We start from the raw sequence: 19,271 nt of genomic DNA, 5'->3' as shown, positions 1-19,271 counted from the left end.
TAAATTTTTCCTTATAGTATTTTCCACATATTGTTTTTCATTCAAGTTGTTTTTGGACATATATTATTCATCCTTCCAAACTCATCTTCTTGACAATGAAGACTGTTTTATTTACCTTTGTAAGCCCTTCCATGCCTTGCTCAGTGCCAGATGCTCAAGAAAATGTTATACATGAATGTAAAAGCTTATATCAAATCTATTTTGTGACTTTCAGTTTTGTTACCATGCCCTCTCTTTACAAAATACGTTTTTGCCTTTCACCATTTTGTCTTTTATCGAGAGGAATGACTCTACCTAAGAGATGCATTTGAAGTGTGGGTGCTGGACCTGTTTTGGGAACATTTCAGCACAAGTCATAAACAGAATTTTGCATAAACATCAGTAAAAGTTGACCATGCCCTGAAATTGTGTCAATGTCAGTAAAGCCTGATAATTGGAGTCTTTCTTGGTCTCATCGATATAAATACAACACAGAAAAGGAAGTTTTAGCAACCACTTAACGTGTACAGAGTACCTTCTAATTTTCAAAGCACTTTCCCAGCTCTTACACTGCACTTGACCCTTAAACAGCAAAGTGGGAACAGGTGCTCTGATCACTACTTGAAAGAGAAGAAACTGTCTTCCCAAGAAGAAGAAGTGACTTGCCCAAGGTCACAAAGCTAGGAAGTCATAGAAGTGGAAGCAGAAATAGAATCTGTCTTCTAGATGCTGACCATGTGTTTCTTCACTTCAGTATCACTTTGGATTCTCGACTCTTATCCTGCCAACTTCCAAGCTTTTGGGGTGCTGGAATGATCTTTTGCAGTGCACAATCCTGTACATGCCACACATCCCCATTTCTCCCCTAGTTTGGAGAGAAGTTTGGTTTCAGCTGTTATACTTTGTAATAGCTTTTCTCTCATGTACATTTTTCTTTCACATAGTTTAAGTTATATGCCGGTTATAAAGTGCCTAACATTTTTTTTCTTTTTAACTTTCTGAGATAATTTGCATATAATAGAATGTACTCATTCTAAGTGCACCATTAGATGGGTTTTGACAAATGGATACATTGGTGTATTCCCACCACAGTCAAGATACAGAAAATTTCTATCATCCTCAAAAGTTCCTTGTGCCCCTGTATAGCTCAGCCCCCATTGCCAGGCCACCACTGATCTGCTCTCTGTCTGCCTAACATTTAAAGCTGTGCTAAGTATAATTTGTGTTTAAGTCAGATCATGCCATGCTTCTGCTCAAATTCCTCTCCAGGCTTCCCTACCCACTCAGAAGAGAAGCCCACACCTTTCAAATGGCCCACAGAGCCCTGGGTACTCTGCCTCCACATGTCTCTCTTTCCTCATTTCCCACCACTCTCCCAGAACACTTCCTATGTCCCTTATTTAATTTATTTTCTCTATGTCTTCTCAACTTGAATATGCATGGGAAACCCCAGGGGATATTGTTTAAGGAGAATTCTGATTCAGTAGGTCTGAAGTGGGGCCCAAGAGATTCTGCATTTCTAACAAACTTCTAGATAATGCTGATGCATTTTGACTAGCAAGGGGCTAGGGCATTTATCACCAACATAGCACAGAGACTTGGTCTGTTTTGTTTATCACAGTATTCTCAGTGCCTAGTGCCTGCCATGTAGTAGCTGCTCAACAAGCCAAATGATGGCCAAATGAATACATAAATGAATGAATTTTAAATATAAGGAAAGAAAGTATAACTCACTAGGAAATTTCTGTTTCACTCATTGACTTTGTAGCCATTACTGTGAGGCAAGTCAACAACTTTGGGTCTCAGTTTCCTGACCTTGCACAAAGGACACTGAACATCACCTCTAAGGTCCTTTCTGGCTCAAAGTATATTATTCTATGAAGTATGTGAGAAAGAATAACTCCCTAGAATCTGAAAAATAATTTTCCAACCAAATCAGAAAGGCAATTTTGCAAATGTCACTGAAGCTCTTCTATTTTTTCTTAAGTGCTGTTCTTTCTCCTTGCTCTCAACAATTTCTAGTTAAGAGCTTCCAGCAGGTGATTTCAGAAGAGTTGTCGGCTGAAGATTACAAAAAGGAAAGAAAGGTCCCAGACCATGTTCACAGCCATGGGGAATCTTAAGCAAATCGACGTAACACAGTGAGACTTTGACAAGAGTGAGCCGTCGATGTGGAGAATGTGGAGGGAACACACATATTGCTTAAAATCATCAAAAGTGGATGCCAGTTTACCAGCCCATTGCCAATCTTCTCACTAACTCCTGCTTTTGTGTTTCACTTCCTGAGGTTCAAGAAGTTCTGCCCTTTCTGCTTAAGCAGACTACGGAGTGCCTGAGGCACTAGTAGATTGTCAAAAGGCCAAGCTCACGTCTATGAAAGAACAGGTCTTGAAAACACAAGAGGCGGAAGGAGATGTGGGGGGCGAGGGGGACCGTTCACTTCTGGATCATTTACCTGGTCATTCAGAGAGAGTGTAGCATTGCAGAGAGAAGAGGAAGGGTGTCCGTCTGAGACCACTATATGAGTTAAATAAATGAGCGCCTGTATTGACAGAACCTCCTAGGTGCAGTGCTCCTGCTACGGAACGTGCTTTTAGTCTATTCAAAATTCTACCTCCAAGTGGGAGGAAAATTACTCACAGCTGGGTGATGAAGTCACATCTGTGTTCTGCAGCTAGCTGAAACCACCTCATTCCTCTTTATCTGATCTAAATTGTACTGCTACTTCAAAATCTTATGTAAATGTGAAAGGGAGGGAAGTTTGAAAGGAAAGTTACATCTCAGAACTCTTTGTGGCTTCCGGATTTGAGACATTGCTTGAAGGTCAGTGTTGATTCAATACTTGGTTATTTAACCATTATGTGAGGCATGGAGCAAATTATGTATTTTACTCAGCTAGTACTCAAAAAATGAATATAAAGTATTCAGAAGAAAAATGAATTATGCACCCTGTCCTGAATTCTCATCAGTCAGTCAACATGTCCCCATTCCATCATCTTTCTTTCTTTAGCTGGGTTTGTCAGTTACTCATTCAGTGGTCTCAGTCATCTACAGCACCGTTTATGAGACTAGGAGACTCAACCATGTCAGACATGGAGCACTTCTGTTGTCCAGAAGGAAACTGGCGCTTAGTGACTCCTTATCATTGACATCTCCCCTGTGCCAGATATTTTAAAGCTTTTCTTCTACCATGTTACTCCTCTGCTCCACCACCTTCAAGGCTCTCTTCTGCCTGTGGAAGAAAGTCTAACTATCTTGGAATAGCATTCAAAACCTTCCTCAGTGTTTGAAGGGGGTTAGCGGTTTGCCAGCAGCCACAGCGCTACTAAATGGTGGAGCCCAAATATCAACCCAGATGGGGTTGGCTCTACAGCCTTAATTCCTGATTTCTACACATATGGCCTCTCATACAATCTGTGCTTAGTCTAGAAATGCTTAACTCAGGTAAGATCTTTACTACTTAAAATAGAAGAGACAGTAGAAAACAGTTATAGTGTCTTTCCCTTCCCAACTTTAATGCAAGATCTGTATGCCTTTTCTTTCCATGTGTTTGCGCATATGACACGTGTGCACTGTGCAAAGCCAGGCGGTTGTAATAATAATAATATGCCTCATTGCGTGAGCAGTGGGAGAATTATTAAAAAAATAAATATAGGGAATTAGGGCTCTAAATCATTGGCTTAGAACAGCCTTGGAAAAACGTTGTATTTTCATGGGTCAAAAACAAGTCCTAACTTCAATAGATCAATTGTAGGTGTAACAATGTTGCCTTTATTTGCTGTCTGTCAACAACTTGGAGGAGGTGGGAATAATTCTAATCATTAGTTATATCTGACATAACGTCCATCCTACATTTCATCAATGCGGGTCTATGGTGAGGTGTGCTCCAGTGGTTTGGAAACATTTCAAAGGAAAAGTAAGACGTGTGGGGTAATTTGAAAGACTGGAGGGAGGGAGTTGTCTGGAGGCTCCAAATGAATTGGAAAAAGGTTTGTGTGAAAGGGCCCGTTCAGCCTGACAGGTACAAGAGGCAGGCTTTCTGAGATATAATGTGCCTCTGATTGCTGGCTGACGAGTTATTTTCTTTTCTGTCTTCTAAAATATGCAAGAATTTTTCCATGTTGTGATTTACAACTGGGTTCAGTTTCATCCACCTGTGGGCCTCTGCAAACAGAGTAGTGTGTTACCAGTGGGAGACCACGTTTTAATAGAAGCTTTGCCACATCGAGAAAGCTAGAGAAACAGGAAGTCCCACCCTGTGTTCTAGATGAGATGGTTATTGACAAAGCAAGAGAATATTAAGGAAGAGCTCATTTATCACGCACCAAAGCTAAATGAAGACTTTTGTATAAATGAGTTTTCCAGATAAATTAAAAAAGAATGTAAACCTTGTTTTCTTGACTAGAGTATAAAGAGCATCATTTAACATTTTCTTGACAAATTGATATCATTCTTTTTTTTTTTGTCGATGTCATTCTTATGAGCTTCAATGACTATGTTGTCCTATGTGGCAAATATACTGAATCATTCGTTTTGATATCAATTGTTAACTGTTTACTTCTTTTGTCAAGTCACTGGGCTAATGCTGGAGGTTCAGTGTGGAATAAGATTGACATAACTTCCAACCCCATAAGGGCTCCTAAGATACGGAAGACCATTTGCTCAAATCCCAGTCAGCTAAGCTTTCTATGTTCTTACTTCTGTTTATTTCCATTGGTGTTTGTGTTTTAAAAATGTCAGTAATTTAAACAATAGAAGAAGAAAGAAGGACAGACAGATAGAAGGAAAGAAAGGAAGAGGGAATGGAAGGCAGGCAGGCAGGCAGGCAGGAAGGAAGGACGAAAGAACGATTCTGAGTATCTACTCTGTGCCAAGCATAATTTTAGGTACTGGAGCTATAACAGTGTAACAGCAAAAAAGACAGGTGATTCTTTCCCTGTCCTCTAAGGGAGAGATTGTAACTTATTAAACATCTTTAATTCTATATTCCCAGTATCAGCATTACACCCAGAATAGTCACTAAATATGTGTCGATTGGGTGACTGATTAGGTCCTCGAATAAACGAATATGAATGGGTATTTTACAGGCTGGGAAAACGTATTATACAAGTTCATTTGAAATGCATCCAAAATCCAAGACAAATGGTTTTAAATGATTTTCCCCAGAGCATTTCTTTAGTTTAGAGTCTTTACGACATCAGGCCCTAGCAGCTTACAAATGGTTCCATTCGCCACATTAAGTGACTGAAGAAACTGTTCTTTATTAACCCTAAATGGCATTTCTGCTACAGCTGTAATAAACTAAAAATGAGAATTAAGGGTATGGTGCAAATATTTGATGACATTTTTGGGGGGAGAAGTGGTTAAGAAGTTAGCAATAAAAACGAATCGGGGACAGGAATGTATGAGATAGTCTTACTTTATTCTCTCATTTTCCAGTCACAGAAGTGAGGCATTGTACTTTGATACCAAGAAATAGGATTGTTTGATATCTTCGACATAAAGATGTAGCATGGAACATGTCAGAGACAAGTGAGACAAAGAAAGCAAAATAATGCTAAGTGCTGGTTACTTTGTGACATACTAGCATGCTTCTAATAAGTGGATTGAGTCTGTCTTTCTGTGTTGATATTTGTAAATGTCTCTTTATTTCATAACATATGTACATATTTTAAGTATCTTGACTATTTGCTCATTAATTACAGGAAGACTGACTGAATCCATGGAATATCAATCCTCCAATGCAAATAACAGTCCTGGTCATTTACTCATAACATTTAGAAACAGAGTAAGAATTTTGTTACCCAGCAAAGAGGACACTAGTCAACAATTCTGATTAATTTAATGCTGACTCAGGTGGCTTTTAGTGAGTGCTCCTACATTCACTTCCTTACTTGCTCTACCAAGCCCTCCACCATCATGGAAAGGTCATCTTCTTAGCTTGAGACATCTTTCTTCAGTAGAAAGTAGTCTCTTTAAAAAAAAAAAGAAAAAAGAAAACTTTCCAATCCAAACATTAGTTACTATCCATTTAAAAAAATACATAAAAATGGTATTACTAGGAAATAGTTGAAAATTTCAGCTAGATGTCACAGCTCTATTCTGATTGATTTCCATAATAGAAAATTATACTGGAGGATTTTAGGAACGTTCTTTTTTTAGAGGACTCTAATTGGCAAGATGCTACTTAAGTAGAGTTTTTACTTTCTATAGCTGCTTGTTGGAAATATTCATTTCTTATCCAGATGTTCTGCATGTCATAGGTATGGGTATGTCTTGGTACTGGTTTTTGCGAATGCAATTCAATTCCACGTATCATTATTCACTGCACGCCCAGGTGACTCTGCAATATCCATCAGTCAAAAATTCTTCACACCATTTCATTACTAAACACATGGGGAAAAGGAGAATAGTGAATTCCTGTGTAAGACGCTCCCATTTTCCTATCTAATAGATCCACTAACTTTTAAAGATTTTCTCCTATGTGATGAAAATATAATACCAGCTTAGGAACAGAATCAATACGACTGGTATGAGTGGAAGGGTAAATTGTGACCAGCTGTGGAAGTAATTTATTAGTGATAAGGGCCTTACTTTGAGAAAGGAGAAATGGGCATGCTTAGGATTGCTAAGACAAGTGATATTTTGGAATGCAGCGCATCTAAACTTATTGAGAAATAAGAATGGAATTCTGATATGTGTTGAGTTTATTCCCAATCCCTACTCTTTTTCTTAAGAAAGGTCCCTGAACTTAAGGAAGAGAAGTTTTGAACTTCATACACTCACAGTTCATGGGCATATGGACATAACCATATGGTACGCATTTTCATCACATCCATATTTGCAGGAAAGGTATCTGCTCTATATCATAGACCCCTCCCTACCTTAAGGCAGTTCCAGAAACCAAATGGCCCTTGTTGTGGTAGCTTGTGTTCAAAGATGACTGCCACCAAGCCCTTCCCCAGTGATGCTCCCCCATGGAGAAAAGGTGTAAAGGTGTTTATTCTTCCACCTTCCACCCTCTACAGTCTAGGATGGCTTGTGACTGTTGAATCACAGGATATGGTAAAAGTGAGGCTCTTCCAGTTCTGAATCTAGTTGTTAGGAGGACTGGCACTTTCTGCTTCTTGCCTCATGGAGTACTGAGTTGCCCTGTAGGGAGGCCAGGCTATTCTGCTGTTGAGAGAGGCTACAGGCAGGAGCACTGAGACACCAGACATGTGAGTCATGATCATCTGGGAGCCTTCATGTGACTTCAGTTCCAACTACCATCTTACAGCAACTATGTGAGAAGTCCCAAATGAGAACCAGCCAGCAAAGCCCAGTCAACCCGTTAGGTTGTGGGATGGTTTGTTATAAAGCAATAGGCAACTGGAACACATGCCCTCTTAGTGAAATAGTTGAACACTAGTACGAGTGAGGGAGAACTGTGAGACCAGGGTGAACCACAAAGCCAGAAAGGGCAGCAAAAGATCAAGATTTAAGCCACAAAAAAACTCATCAGGGACTTAATATGGTGGTTTTTCTCCACATTTTTTCTTCTTGTAAATCTATAAACTTTATTTCTCTTAAGAATAATTTCTTTCATTACAAGCTAATATAATAGCTTTACAAAACATTTGGAAACTAGAGAAGAGAAAAACATTCCCCATGAGCCTACCATCCTTATGTTACTGCAGTTAGCTATTTGGCAATTTCCCATCAGATTTTGTTTTTCTTTGATCATGTGCATTATGTTTCACTTCATTAAAATTATAACCAAAGGTGAATGTAGTTTTCTGGTGCCTGAAACTTATATATATTATGGGGAAAAAAAGAAAAATTTTACTTCAAGGAAAAATTAGAATGATCTAACTTAAAACTTTTTTTTACAAAAATCTATAATGCTATGAAACACATTATTACAGTTTCTCTAAAAGCCTTTGGAGGGGCTTGTGTAAGTGAGAGATCCTAGCTTCATAATAAATTACTGTTGACTGTAATGTATGTATATAAATTTGCATCCTGTTATTTTCTCTTATTATGTCAAAATAACTTTCCTTGTTGTAGCCTAGCCTTTATAAATGAGCTTTAAAGATTTCATATTTTTATATTGAGTCAATATACTCTAATTGTCCTAATGTAGGGTTTTTGAACCTTGGAACCATTGACAATTCAAGCTGGGTAATTCTTTGCTGTGGAGGTCTGTCTTATGCATTACCAAATGTCTCCTACAGGGCAAAATTCCCCTTCCCATTGAGAGCCACTGCCCTAAAAAGTCCCCTACTCTGGTCACTTGTATTATTTCCTTTTTCATCATTATAATTAAAAAATATTTTCATGAATATGAATGTATTCAATTTTTAACATTTTTCCTTAAGTTAAACTCTTAGAAATGGAATTACTATGTTAAAGTGAATGGCATTGACATAGCTTTTGATGTATACTGCCAAATTTCATTCCCCAAAAGGCTTACAGTTATCTGAAATATAGGGCAACACATTCTACTATAGATATATATATAGTTAATATATTGTAATTAATTATAACAAAATATTATATTTAAATTATATAATATATTAGGATATTATAATTAAAGCCATTTATTTTGCTAATAAACTCTAATTATTGTCTAAGAATCTCTTATACAACGGTCAGCAAAGAAATTCTGGATTGACTCTATCTTTTTTCTTTTTTACTTTAAAATTCTGAAAATTATATTTTCGAAAAGAATTGTTCTGTTTCCACCCACCATGAGAAGGAGCTTAAAGATACCATTCTAGTTTGTTGTTTTTCTTACTGTCTGCCTGGTTTAGTGAAAGTCTATATTTGAATTCAGAACGACATGGTAAAACTGTTTCAACATAATCAACGTGCTGATATAGGAAAACTGTAGGCTTCCTGCTCTGGTTGTGTTTCATGAAGAGGGAAGATAGACCAGGCTTCCCAGACTGTGTCTACACCTGTCAGGATGGCTAATTAACTGCAGCTCTCTTTTCCCCTTGTCATCACTACAAAAGCCCCATTATGCCCCCTCCCCAAAGATAAACAAAGATCTCAGTTGTTTCATGTCATGAATAGAATCTAGAAAAATGGCTTTTTGCCCTCTCTGGTGCCTGCTGCAAACATTCCCTTTGAGGGAAAGCTCTCTACTCTGACCCTCTTTCCCAGATGGTTGAAAACATTGCCTCCTGGTGTTTGACTCCAGCTCTACAATGTTTAAGGCATAGGACAGATCTCTCTCTCTCAGCTGGCCACCCCATGAGGCTTTGCTTTTTAGGAGTCCACAAGCCTCTCCCACAGGACTGTCTCCTCCACTCCACATCTCCTCCAGGGTATGATGGCCAAAGCTCTAAACCACTAGAAGGGCAGGGTTTGTACCTGCTGGAGGAATTGACATAGTACAGGTGGGCAAAGAGCTCAAAAAGTCTGTCACACAAGGGATATTTCATGACAGTTCACATTCACATATTACATTTCTCAAGGTGATATAAAAGGGCATTTTCTCCTTTCATCCATCCCTCTTTCCCTCCCTTCTTTCCTTCCCTCCCTGAGTCCCTCTCTTCATCTCTTTCTTCCCTCCCTCTCACAGTCCCACTTTTTCTTTTTCCTCGAAAGTGTTTTTACCAAATTTCCTGAAAATGGAAGTATAACAGGAATCATCTTTTAATCTTAATATATTCTCATCCACACTCTCAAATTCCACAAATGGCTATATGGCTGTGCTCTATTTCTGTTTAATGTGAATCTTCAGAATCAGTTAATATAAATCTACCATATTTAGCTCCCAGAAATGTCTCTGATAAAAGCTGATGCACAAATGGAGTGCTTATGACAGAGAAATGAAAAGCAGAAAGAAACACAAGAACTTCTCTAGCAACTCCCTGGGAAGTTTGGCGAGGTTGGTGTGAAATGCAGGCGGCATGAGCCACAGGTCTGGAAGGGATCGCTTCCCCAACAGCTGCCTAGCAACCAAAATATGTACCTGACCTGGCTTTTAATGGGCAAGATTATGTAGTGCCTGTGTACTTAGTAACTGATAAAACAGCTCGCTTGCTGAAGGATCTGCTAGTACCAATAGCTCAGAAGAATACAATAGGTTTTCAATTTAAATGCTTGTTTTGTTTTATTTAAACATAAATACTCTCAAAATGCAGGCCGTATTGAATTGGTTCATAAAACATATTAGATAGGCAAATAAAGCACTTTCTAGAATAAGGTAGGAAACAAAATACTAATGTCCCGAAGAAGGTAATAGGCCTCTCCATACCCCACATTACTTATTACTTGGGCTTTGGGTATTGGGTTAAGTAGAGCCCAGTAGATCAGATTTCACCATTAAACTCACTATTATTTTTATATTGCTGTATACATTATTTTTCATTTCTAGTTTTTCAAAATATAGTCAAGTGAAATTAAACTAAAAGTTATGAAACAAAATGGTTTATGCTTTAAAAGTTATAGGTTCTAAAATCTTGGATGAGTGGTAGCAGTTTTTTGATACAACATCATCACACCATTTTCAAGATACATATTTTTTAATTTGGAAGAATTTGTAAAATCTTGGTGAACTATTTTTTCTATCTTTCTTTCCCTCATACCCACAGCCTGCTGGGGTGGTCAGGATGTATTTTTTGAATGCATAAGGACAGAAGATTTAGAGGTAGAAGAAGCATTGCTGAAATTTTATATGTGAGCATTAATTTGTATGAGCTCCACATACCCTGGAAAATAGATTCTAAGTACAAACACAGAACATTGGCTTAATTTACTAGCAGGGAGTGTTTTAGGAATGAAGAATATATATATTAACTTTAACATCACATTCCAATTGCAACCACTATGTTTTGCCATTTTTGTTCAAAAAATAAATTTCTTTAATCTAGTTGGGTTAGACTAGAGTTAAAACGCCATAAAACATGCATTAACTATATTCACCCACGTCTCTGGAGACATGAGTAACTACTGCAAATATAATTTAGTGTGATGTTTATTTCCATAATATGACGCCTTTTACAGAACAAAGAATTACAGAGTCCTTTGTTACATGGGTTTAAATAATTCCTAACAATGTGCATTTCCCTCTGTAGAAACCTATATTTTTAATCATTATTTGCACACTCTTCTTTAGGCAAAAAGACCATGATCCTATCCATCTTTCTAAAATCTGTGCTTTACTTTTCTGATTTGGGCCTTTCAGTATATCATTACATCAAGGCCCAGTTTTAATTTTCATTACGCATTGTCATCTAATCAAAAAGTCCCATCCTTATATGAATAGATAGATTAATGGAATAGGATGGAAGTTCACAAGTAAAGCAAAAAAAAAAAAAAATACAATAATTTAGTATATAGTAAAACTGATACAACAAATAGGTAGTGAGAAAGATGAATTATTCAATATAAGCTATTGTTACAACTGAGATCTGGAGAAAAAAAAAGTTGGATCCTTACTTCACACTTTACATCAAAATAAACCCAGAACAAACCTAATGTTTGAATATAAAAACTGAAAGTATCAGCTATGTTAATAATAGACAAATAAGAGTCTTTTGTAATTGATGGGTTGAACAGTAAAGACGTAGAATAGTTGAAAAGTACAAGCTGTAATTTTGATTTAGTGGAGAATATAAATTATGTTCAAGCACATGTGGGCATTTATAAAACCTGACCACATCTTAGCAATAAAGTTAATGTTTTCAAATTTCAAAGTACTGGTATCATACTGAACCCATTCTCTGACCACAATGCAATTTAATTTAAATAAATAATAAAAAATTACAAGAAATACTGCATCTTTTTTATAAATACAAAAATACACTTCTAAACAATTCATGGGTAAAAGCAGAAGTAATTTAGTGGAAATTAGACTATATTAAGCAATGAATTATAGCACATATACTATGCATCAATGTTTGGAAGATGAAGTTAAAATAATACTTTAAAAGATAATAAATAGTCTTAAATATTTATATTACAGAATAAGACAGGTTTGAAATTAGAGAGTGCTGCATCCAATTTAGGGATTTAAAAAACATAACTGACAAATACCTAGATTCAAAGTGTATAAGGGACATTTTATGAGTCAATAAGCAAAGTTACAAAAAACCCAATTGAAAAAAAAAAAAGAATGGGCAGAATACTTGAAGAGAAAATTCACAGAAGTGAAAACCTTAATAAACATCTGAAAAGATGATGAATTTTATTAGTTTCCAGAAAACGCACATTCTGACCACAGTGAGATATGATTCCCACTCACTTGATTGAAAAGCTTGACCTTAGGTATTAGCAAGAATGTGGAGCAACAACAACTCTCCACCACTCCTGATGGTAACATAGATTAGACTATTTGTTTGGAAAAGTTAAGCATTACATAGCTAGGTTGAAAATACCCATAGCACACAATGCAGAAATTCCCCGTCTAGTTATACTCCAAGAGTTACAGAACTTTGGAAAACATATACATTAGGAGACATTGACAAGAATATTCAGCGCAACATTGTTTGGAAGAGTCAAAAAATTAATTGGCACCAAAACGTCTAGCACTAGAATGGATAAACGAATTGCAATGTGCTCCCATAATGGCACATCACACAAATGCACATGAAAGAACTACTGTTGTACGCACCAAAATGATGATCTCAAAAATAGAATGTTCTGAGGAAGAGGCAAATTACAGAGGAACTTATACTGTACGGTTACATTTATATGTATTAAAAATAATATGCTATTTAGGAATCTATACATATATAACATGCTATTTAGGAATATACACATATATAGAAGTGGTAAAAGCATGAAGAGAACAGGGGAATCATAAATAAAAATTCAGTATAGTGCTTACCTCTGTTGGAGATGGGAAGACTGTCAGGGGTGGGTTTTTGAGGGGCCTGCAGGGAGTGTCTAGGGTTCTGGTGACATCATTTGTCAGCATAGAATCTCTCTACAGAGGGCAAGTTGACAATATCTACTAAAATTTCCAAAGCACATACTCTTACAAGAATGAATACTGCAAAAAATAACCCCACACATGAATAATAATGGACATCTAAGATTATTCACTGCAGCATTATTTGTAATAGTAAAATACTGAAAACATTCTAAACCCTATCACTAAGGGATTGGTTGAATAAGTTATGGCTCATTCATGCAATGGAATACAACGGAGCTATACAAAAGACTGTGGAAGCTGTTCATGAATTGATACATATAGACCTCAAAGACACAGTTCAGTGAAAAAAAGGTTTAAAACATTGTGTGTAGTATGTCAACATTTGTATAAAAATAGAATGAAGAATATATATTTAAATATGTATGTAAGTGCAAAATAATATATTTTAAAGTATATGCAAAATTAAGATCATTGTTTGAAGGGAGGTAAACAGAGTAGACGGGAGACATAGATAAGAGGGGGATTTTCATTATTTATCATTTCATACATTTTCTGTGTTGAACCATATAAAAATATTACTTCTGGGGAAGGGAACAGGATGGCTGGAGAAGGGGGTGAGGAACACAGGTTTTTATCATTCATCATTTATTTGTTCCTTTTGAATTTTGTGACTACAATACAACGCTTGTATTAACTATTGATAAAATAAACAAAATAACTTTAAAACAATCAACAACACAACCATCAAGTTCTCCTTCACTAGGACTCTGTCAACACACTGAACCAAAAATCTGTCAATGACTTATGGAATGCCATAGAAATGTCACTTCCTTAGAAGATGGAACTTTTCCATATTTATAAAAAACATATCACAAAAAGCGACAGGGCTATTTAAGCCCCCTACAAATGTTCCTTGGGCATATGTTGGAAATTGTGGGGGAAAAGACTGCTGTCCATACTCTCTTGGAGGAGAAGGAGTAAAATACATTTAACATAACATGGGAAAAAATTAAAATTATCTTTTTCTCATAGATATATGAAACTGCTAATAATGCCATAAAGAACACAGAGGGGCATTTTTGTGCATATTTTAATCTTGTGGAAAATGAAAAATGAATACTTAATCAAGTACAATCATGAAATTACTACAGATTTTCATAAATTTCTTGATGAGAACACAATTCAAAATTTATCATCAACACTTCTTGAAATAGACCAAGAACAAACAAGTAAAAAAAAGTCAGTAAAAAGTAAAAACATCAAGGGTGTGATTTTGAGATACGATAAACATCTGATATTGAGGGACCAGAAGTGCACACCACGTATGCATTCACAATGAGAAATCATTTGGAGGCCCTTGTGTAGAACTATATTTTACTGTCAAAGCATCATATCTTTCGCAGCTTCCCCTCAAGCTTTCTTATCTCATATTTTGTGCTCTTTTAGCACTGTATAGAAAATACCCTTTCAGTTTCTCTAGGAATTGTCACAGCCCTTTCAACCTCTTTTTTCTCAAGAAGAGTGAGAATTGGATGTCTAGGATCTAATGGCCATGTGTGTCCTTGAGCAAGACACACAACCTCTCTGAGTTTTAGTGTCATTTTCTATAAATGTTAATGTCGCTTCCAAGCCTATCATTCTGTAATGCCAAAGTGAGTGAAAGCTTCTGGAATTCCTGCAGCCCTCATTAATGACTCCTATCTATACTGGCACAAATAAGAGAAGCATTTCTTTGAATCTTCTCTTATAGTGTGTTATCAGCTACAGTGGTTGAACAAACAGGACGTTATCTCCTTTTACATAAGAAGTATGGAAGTATATGGGTCCCGGCATTGGTTCACCAGCTCAACAATTTTAACAGTGATATCCTAACAGTTCTACTGAGAAGACCCTCAAGGTTACAAGATGGTTTCTGCAGATCCTGCCAAACAAGATAAAGCCTATTTCTATCACCAGGCAATGCCCCACCTGCCTACTACAGGCAACCACTGTTCTAATATCTATCACCATAGACTAATTTTCCCTCTTCTGGAATCGCATATAAATGGAATCACATAGTATGTAATCTTTTGTGTCTGGCTACTTTCATTCAACATGTTTTTTTGGAGATTCATTCATGTTGTAGCAATTGCTGAGTAGTATTGCATTGTATGAATAAACCGTCATTTCTTTACCCATTCTCCTATTGATGGATGTTTGGATTGTTTCCAGTTTTGGGCTATTATGAATAAGGCTGCTATGAACATTCATGTACAAGTCTTCGTGTGGACCCATATGTCTTCATTTGTGTTTGGTAAGAACCCAGAAGTGGAATTGCTGGGTCAGGGCCATTGTATGCTTAGCTTTATAAAACACTGCCAAGGAGTCCTCTAAAATGGCTGCACCACTTTGCATAGTTATTTTTGATGACTGCATAATTCTGGAATTGATGCATCATAAATTATGTAATTTTTTCCAGATTAGTGGACATTTAATTTATATTGCTATCAATGTTGCTTTTTTTTTTAAATAGGAAATGCCACATTTGAACACCTTCATGTAGATAATTTTTATCTGTTACTGGAATGTTTCTGCTGCTGGAACATTTACTTGAGATGATAGGGATGAAATTACTGCATATTGTCACAACTTCTTAATTTTCCAAAAGTCTGTAGTAGTTTACACTTCCTCAATAAATTTGAGAAATATTATTGTTTATAAACCACTTTGTTCTTTTTTATTGAGTTTTAATGTGCATAGATCTTAAGTGTACAGCTCGATGAATTTTTATATATGTAGAATTCCATAGCTATGGCCTAGATCAAGAAATAAAACATTTTTAGCACCTTAGAAACCCTCCTGACTCTCTCAGACTGTACTATGCCTCACAGAGGGACATACTGTTCTGATATTGATCCCATAAAATGATTGTGCTTGTGTTTAAACTTCATGTATAAATTGAATCATACAGTTTATACTTATTTATTCTCATAAGTAAGGTTTAAAAGACAAAATAGAACTTTTATTCTAAGTCCAGTCTTAATTTCTGATATTGATGGAAATGAGCTGCAACATATTTAAAATAATGGTTACTATTTGTTGAGCTAAGGAATGCATGTCAGGTGCTACCTGAGGAATTTACATCCATAAATAATCTCATTAATCTTTTCAATAACCAAATAAAAAAGATATAATTACAGCCATTTTCTGGATAATAAATCTGAGGCTAAGAGTTGAAATAAGCTTGCTCAGTCTCACAATGCTAGTATGTGACTCAGTAAGCATACATATGCAGGTGTGTCTGACATCATCCAGCTGTGTCTGACATCACAGCCCATGCTTTAACTGTTACTAGAGACTAGTCTTGTAGAATTGCAAATGATCAAGCACCAGATAAAAGATCTAAACAAGCATCAGAGGATGCTTTTCTCTACTCTTTAATAAAAGCTGAAGGCAAGCTGCTAGAGATGAAAGATCACAAGCCAACTTGATGATCGATGCAATTACCAGGCATGATTTTCTGAATCAATGTGTTCTTCAGCGATTATCAGCTTTACTAGAAAATTGAAACAGCAGGTGTATATTAACATTGCAGCTCACAGCTGGTCATATTACTGCTAATCAGGGCCATTTTTTCATTAAAATGCATTATTACCCCCAAGACATCAGTATACAAAATTATATAGAATGTAATGAATGGAGTAGCCAATGCAAGAAAAACAGCATGGATTCAAAAACTATTCTGTCAGTAAAGTCGACTCTTACACTGAACATTTTACCATACTGAAGGACAATAAGGATGTTCGCTGCCCAGGAGAGGATGACAGAAAAATAAGTCAAAGCCAAGGCTTATATCTGAAGGCAGCTGGAAGCACAGGGCATCATTTAATTCAAGTGATTTTCTAATCCCAATTGGGAAGAAGATATTAATTTGTATAATATATTGGAAATTGCAAATAGGTTTTTGCATTACAGAAACAAGGTCCCAGTAACAAAAAAGTTCAAAGAAAGACGTTAGGATACATTTGATAAAAAATGCATGCATCCAGGAAACGTGTCATCATCAAAGAAAATGATCGAGCCAACACTTAAATAAAATTTCAGGCCTATGTGACAACTTCATTTATAGGAAGGAATGTGGGAACCCAACCGGTTTTTTATAAATTCCTTTAAAAAACTGTGGATCATAAAAGAGATAAAAATGTATGTGCATAAGTCATAAGTGCACAAGTCAATGAAGTTTCACAAAGTTAACACACCAGGCAACCTCCACTGAGATCACGATACAGAATATTTAATGTGTCCCAGGGGCCAACCACAGGTCCCTCCCTCATTACTATCCCACTCCAAAAGGTAACCACTATTCTAACTTTTACCTTAAGGATAATCATTCATAGCAATGCAAGACTTGAAGTAAACATATTTTAGAAAAAAATAATGAAAATTGTTATCCAATCCCAATTTGCATTTGAGGAGTTGAACAAGTGTCATAACAATTTAACAGGATAGAGCTACTGAAAGAAAACTTTACACCTCCCTCCGGCGCCCCAGCAAAAAGAAAAGTTCATTTTCCCTCATTTTTTATTGATTTTTCTGAATTTCACTTCATTTAATTCAAGTGTTATTAATGGATAACACAGAGTTGATTTTTCTTTGAAGTTCTACTTTATCCATATGACAGCAACACAAGTGACTGTTGGTAAGACATGAAACTTGAGTTCGTTTTTCCAGTGTCTGTGTGGAGTGATTTCCCTGAGGTCTGCTTTTTAGGATCTCAGGGTGCCCAAAGGCACAACATGGTCAGTTAGAGTTGGAGTGAATTGTGTCCCATCCATGCAGTTTTTTAGTGTGAAACTAACCAGCCTCATTGAGGCTGATTACCTGAACTTGGCCTTATCAATATTACAATCAAATTACCTAGAATATTACCATGCAAATATTTATGACATTTCAACCCCAAATAAATGTAAACCTTGAAAATGCTTATGAATACATAATACTAATCATAAGTGAATAGCATGCATTTCTGCCAAGGTTAAGCATCTTCCGTAATTGGTCTGCAGTTGGCTCCTTTTTTCCTATCTATATATGGTTTAAGAGAATATTTTATAATGAATTTATGTTCCCCTCTCCATCCACCAGCCTTCAATCTGAGATTGAAAATTTACTTTTTTTTCCTTTACATAAATGCAATTGTCAGTAGCTTCCTTCTGGACATTGGAAGGCTTTGTAAAAGCAACCAAAGGGATGTAGGTTGCTAATAATGATTTTCTTTTAAATGTTTTATTTATTTCTTTCTGAAAGCAAGTGGTTGAACATTTAACCTCTGCTCACACCTCTCCAAATATTCTTGGAAGCCCCAAAGGAGCCTGTGATGGTGCTCTGGAAGGGGGTGCTGAAATGATCACAGCTGTGGGGGTAAAAGAGCACAGTCACCACCACCCTCTCCTACATCCCACCCCTATCGGGGAAGAGAAAAACTATTTCTGGAGAAAATGGAGAGGGCCTGAATTACTCAGACAGTATTTTTAGATGACTTCTGAGCATCGATTAATAAATCTTAGAAAGCACTGCTCACTTATCATACCAAACAACCCAACTCTGGCTTACAAATAGTACCCAAAAAAAGTTTTACGATTCCAACGTTTGGTATCATTTAAGTAGACTCTGCAGTGTGACACTTGGTTTTACTTCTTAATTGCATCTTCTGCTCCATTTAACTTTACCCAACCGGACTTATAAATATTTAATTAGATCATTGCTGCCTGCTTAAAACAGGAAAAGGAAACCCTGGCTGATCCTCTTGGCCAAACATGACCTTGAAAAGACAAAGACACACTTAGAATGTTAACTCGCATCCTGATTTGCACTTAAGAAGGGAAACAAGTGCCACAACTGATTAGCAAAATTGAGTTATTAAAAAAATTGACCCAGGCTGAAGTAGCCTGCAGAAACTTTAAAAAAAAGCCGTGTTCCCGGTCCCTCCAAAAAAACCTCAGAGATTAATTTTTCTCATGACTTACTGAATTTTCTGCATTGCCAAAGTCATAGAGTTGTATTTAAATATTTGTTTTTCTTGAAAAGTCTTCTCTCAATTTATAGAATATTACAGTTGTGACTGGTTATATGAATATAACAATGTTTCCACTTTTTGGATATGAAAGCTTTTTTAATACATGGCATTGAAATGAACTGAGTTTTGGTTTTTTGTTTTTTTTTGTGTTTTATACTTTTGTTGCTGTTGTTTTCATTTTTATTTTTCAGCTTTTATACCAAACGTCAAAATGTATGTTGGAAGTTTTTTGATATTTTAAATTTAATTAATTAAGCAACTAGTTAATTCACTGCTGTGAAATCTTGAGTACTAACACTGCCCTGCCGTATTCCATATAATATGTGCTCTGCACGCTGGCCTCTGGGCAGGAGAAGCCACAAGCGTAGG

At 36.4% G+C, this 19,271-nt stretch overlaps 1 protein-coding gene across 2 annotated transcripts in view; it reads right to left on the bottom strand.

The window, feature by feature from the left end:
• Positions 1-19,271, bottom strand: part of PLCB1 (phospholipase C beta 1) — a 684,700-nt gene that overhangs the window by 304,177 nt on the left and 361,252 nt on the right. The window lies entirely within an intron of this gene.

Source organism: Ceratotherium simum, chromosome 21, assembly GCF_057802395.1.
Source record: "Ceratotherium simum simum isolate JZ-2026a chromosome 21, ASM5780239v1, whole genome shotgun sequence".
NCBI lineage: Eukaryota > Metazoa > Chordata > Mammalia > Perissodactyla > Rhinocerotidae > Ceratotherium > Ceratotherium simum.
The sequence above is the reverse complement of the archived record's forward strand: the minus strand, read 5'-3'. Positions and strand labels throughout refer to the sequence as shown.